The sequence below is a fragment of the Salvia splendens genome, chromosome 19 (genome assembly GCF_004379255.2).
Source record: "Salvia splendens isolate huo1 chromosome 19, SspV2, whole genome shotgun sequence".
NCBI classification, from domain to species: Eukaryota; Viridiplantae; Streptophyta; class Magnoliopsida; order Lamiales; family Lamiaceae; genus Salvia; species Salvia splendens.
In genome coordinates, this window is record NC_056050.1 from 5308887 (window position 1) to 5314031 (window position 5145).

The following is a 5145-nucleotide window of genomic DNA, read 5'->3' on the forward strand; positions in this document are numbered from 1 at the left end:
CCCGAGCCCCATTACAACCTTTGTAAGACCCTTAGGAGCTACTTGTGAGATCTAAGCTCGAAGCATCTGTGGTTTAGCAATAATAAGAGAATAGTCCTAACATTTCTGGTGAGGAATAAGTGACTGAGTGAACGGTGAACCCAGCTTTTGGCTAATAAGAGTGGCGATCTTGACAAGCGGATAGACTAGCAGGTGAAGGGAAGGGTGACAGAAATTCGAAGTTGTTTACATCCGTATTGATTCAACCCAAGGGGGGATTGATTGAAAATATAGCATGTGTAATGTGTTTATATGTTTTTTTTCTTTAGTCTGTTTTGTTGTTTAGCGTTTTCTATGAGTCAGTTATATGTTTTTAGAGTCTTTTTAGTTTTTAGAGGCTTAGGTTGGTCAGGAGAGGTAACCAGGCTTTCAAAATCGACTTATCTGTTTTTTGTTAACTTGTTTCTTCATACTTGAGGACAAGTATGCGTTAAGTGTGAGCAATTTGATAAGACTCGTTTTAGGCCTTGGTTATTGGTCAGTATAACGTGCTTAATTGGATAATATGCGCAAATTAGTTGCTAAAGTGTGCAGGATAAGGTACAAGCTGGAAGGAAAGAGGTCAGAAGGAATTCTAGTGAAAAAACAGCAAAAAGTGTGCAAACTGGTCAGTACGAGCAGAAATGTGCAAACTGGCCAGGATGGATGTCAAGGAACTAGACACGAGAAGGAAGGACTTGCTTGGAACAATCACCTACTAAAGAGGGGTAAATTTGTCATTTCGCATGAAGAGGCAGCCCTAGAAATTAGGGCAAGCTACCCTATAAATAGGAGCTGAACATAAAGAAAAAGGGATCACTTTTAGGGAGAATAACTCCATTAGCACTTAGTTCCTCTCTCTAAATCCAGCAGCCTGCCTTGAAGATTTTGGCCACCTGCCGGCGGGGAGTCATCATGCCTGATTCATTCCAGCCGCCGTAGTTCCACAAGTTCTTTCAGTTTCAATTTCCGAGGAGCCAAAAAATCTTTTACTTGCTTTGTTTTTAAGATTTCTTAGCTACTTATTTTAGTTCTTAATTTTCAAAGCTTAGTTTGTATTTTAATCTTGTTTTGTTTGAGTTTACATTTTAGATCTTGATTACTGTTTTATGTTATGGAATTCTTGTTGGATTTATTTTGTGTTTCATTTTTCTTAGCTTATGCCTGTTATTCTTGCCTAGCTTAGTTAAATCTAGCCTTTCCTTAAGTGTTTACAAGTTTTAATCGGTTTAAGTTTCTCAAAAAATGCATGGAATTCGTTTCTGCTTGTTTCTGTCATCCTGTCCCGCTGACTAGTTTGCGTAGATCTCAGTTTTTCTTGCTTTCGTTCTCGATTTCAAATTAAATATTACATTTACGAATTTTTGAGCTTTAGCATTCATTAATTGAGTTTGTTAGATCTTGTTAGTTTAGCTTCTTTTTTTAAAAAAATAAACTCCTATATAAGGGAGGAAATTACAAATAAACTTCTATACTATAAATATGAGGAAATTACAACTGATGTCAAGAGGGCTCGAACTCGGCACCTCATGCAATAATGTCTAAGCTCCTTGCCGCTAGGACAAAGACTCTGGACATCTTGTTAGTTTAGCTTGGTGAAGAAGAAAATGTCACAATCAAAGAATGAGATCACTTGTGTTGCTTTTAGCTTTTGTACTTGCACTTTTTCAGCTTTTCTGCACACCCAGCAGACAGTCTGTCAGCATGTCCTTGATTCCCTTTACCTTTTGTCTAGCCATTTTTAGTAAGTTTCGTCTAGTGGCTTCTCACATACACACTCGCACCCTAGTTTACACGTGCACTTTAATTTCTTTTAGCATGCAGCATTTAGGGCCCATCCTGACCTACTGGTCAGGATGGGTATAGGTCTTATTTTCACCTACTGGTCAGGATAAGCATAGGTTCCATTACATTTCACGCCTAGTTTAAGCTCAACCCCAAAAGCGTGGTAGCAAACCAACCCTTCCAAGATGTCTTTGCAATTGCACTTCTCCTACATCCATCTCTCTGGGATTGACCCTTACTCCACTATACTAACCAATAGAAGTGGGTTGAGGTTTTTTTGTTGACAAGAGGTTTTAGGCACAGACCCAACGATACGACTAGGTCTAGGTACCCTCCTGGCCAGTTGACACACATAAGTGTCGCCGCCCATAAAAACTTTGTCCGTCATATGAATACTCAATACTATACAGGTATATCTCAAATGGTTGGGGTCCCAAGGACCTCCCATGCCCCTATGTGGAACCGTCGCTATAAGCAATCATTCTTGTCTATAAAACAAATCAATCTTCACCCTAGAGATCATATATATGTGTGGAGATGTATTCATTTTCAACTTGCAAATATTATTCAAAATCAAAACATTTGTTATCCATTGGATCTTGTGATCTATCGATTAGATTAATGCCACGTGTCATCGAATAATGTAAATTATTAGTCTAATAATGTAACTTAGCTAATAATATACTCCCTATGTGCCTGAAAATTTGTCACTTATTTCTATTTTCGTCCGTCACAAAAAATTTGTCAACTTTCTCTTTTACCATTTTTGGTAGTGGACCCTACATTCCACTAACTCATTCGCACTCACATTTTATTATAAAACTATATAAAAGTAGGACTCATATGCCACCAACTTTTTCAACCAAACTTTCTATTATATTTCTTAAATCCGTGTCGGCTCAAATGGTGACAAATTATTAGGGACGGAGGGAGTACTATTTTACTAAAATAATGTAGCATTTTAGTCTAATAATGTAGTATCTCAGTCTAATAATGTAACTTATCTCAACCATCCAATCCAAGGATCCAAGGGTTGTGATCTGTTTGATGCTTAATACTAAGAAGGAAGTAGGACCCTAATACACCTCTGTATGTGTGTTGGGAAGTTTTAGGAGTACCTTGGAGAATTAGACTAATAATTATTTACGTCAATGTAAAGAGAGAACAAAAACTACTGCATAAGTCTTATGTCTTACTTCACGGATCGTCATTGGACGGTCGATGCCACAATGGTGATCAAAGAAGCTAATAAAGAATAATAAATGCCAATTGTATTAATTTAGGCTAATCTATTGGCATCAAATGTACACTCCCTCCGTCTCACTAAGAGATGTCCATCTTTCCTTATTAGTTTGTCCCGCTCGAGATGTCCACTTTTTATATTTGGAATAAATCCCTTTCTTCTCTCTTCTTATTAAATATTCAGCTATATTTTTTCTCTACTTATTCCACCTAATAATTCCTCCTAAAATCCCTGTCCACTCAAGAATATGAACATCTTGAGTGAGACATAGACTACACATATATGCTACAACGTTGAGGTTAATGTTACTGATGAACATACATGAAAGATTTATCTCTCGTTACCTAATGAGAATCAAATTTAGCAACAAGTCTTATATAATTATTTTTTAAGATAATGTTACAAACTGAAAAAATATCATTTATTACTCCCTACGTTCCGCCTTAACAGAGGAGTTTCATTTTTTGCACTTGTTTTAAAAATTTGATAATAATAAATAGTTGAAGTGGAGAAAGAGTAAAGTAAAAGAGAATAATGTAGAGAAGACTCTTCTCTATTATTTTTCCAAATCAAGTGCAAAAAATGAAATGCTTCTATTAACATGGAAATGATGGAGTGTTAAATACTCCTTCCGTCTCAAGAAAGTTGAGTCGTATTTCTATTTAGTGTATTCCAACAAAGTTGAGTCATTTTCTTTTTTAACAATAGACTAAACATCTAATCAATTTTACTTTATTCCATGTTCTACTTTACTCTCTCTTATCTCTCATACTTTGTTCATCTCTTCTATACATTCAACATGATTTCTTAATCTCCAAGCCCAAAAATTTTGCCTCAATTTTCTTGGGACGAATAGAATAGATTATATCCAACACTATTGATTGATCATCATAATATTATTAAAGATATAATAAATTATTAGGAGCCTAATTCAGTGTTTTAGATGATATTAATTTGGTAAGAATAGGGCCGGGGAAAAATACTGAAAAAATGATATATCGCTCGTATCATATTGAAAAATATCGAAAAATTATCGATTTTTTGGTATATCGTAATTTTCGATACGATAAATACCGTATCGTAAGTTTTCGATACGATAGCGATATGAGTTTTCTTATATCGCGATATTTCGTTTTATATCGAATATACGATATATATCGATATTTTCGGTATACCGAATTATATTGAAAGTCAATACATATAGAATTATAGATACATACCGTATATATCGTAATATATTGAAATTTCGATACGATATTGAAGTATCGATCTTTGATATATTGTTATGAACGGTATATCAAATTTCGGTACGATATATCGAAATATCGATACGGTAATGATATTGATATTATCCATATCGAAATTCGATATATCGAAACTTTCGATACGATAACGATATGAAATTCTTTCATACGATATTTTCGATACGATACATGATACAACGTTTTCGATACGATATATCGTATCGACCCACCCCTAGGTAAGAATGAAACTTTTAAAGCATCATTAAAATATATAAATAGTTTAATACTCCCTTCGTTCCATAGTAGTGGAGACACTTCTTTACGGCACAGAGATTAAGAAAAAGATGTGCAATGTAATAATGTATTTGTTGGGATTGTAACTAGATGGAGCAACGTGAAGCTGCACGGAAAGGATCATGAGGATTGCTACACACAATCAAGGAAGCAAGTTCAAAAGTTGGTTAAGAGCCAACGGCTACTAGCCGTTAGGTTTGGTTGTTGATAGCGGTTAAGTTTGGATTGAGCTTAGCTGCTGTAACTGATTAAGAAGTGAAATCTTGTTCACTTCATTTAGTTTTCTTGTTGTGTATAAATAGTTGTAGTCGAGCTCATTAGTAATTCAATTCGGTTTACATTGATTTCCAGATATTGAATAAAGTTTACATTCTTTCTCCAACACTTTACTCTCCCAATTTACTTCTTCATATTGTTCTTGTCGATCAATCTTCGATTTTATCAATTGGCGCCGTCTGTGGGAAAGTGAGGTTGATCGATCCAAGTTCGTGACGATGGCAGCAAAGCTCGAAGCAGAAAAATTCTCGGGCAAAAACGACTATGGCCTATGGAAGCTCAAGA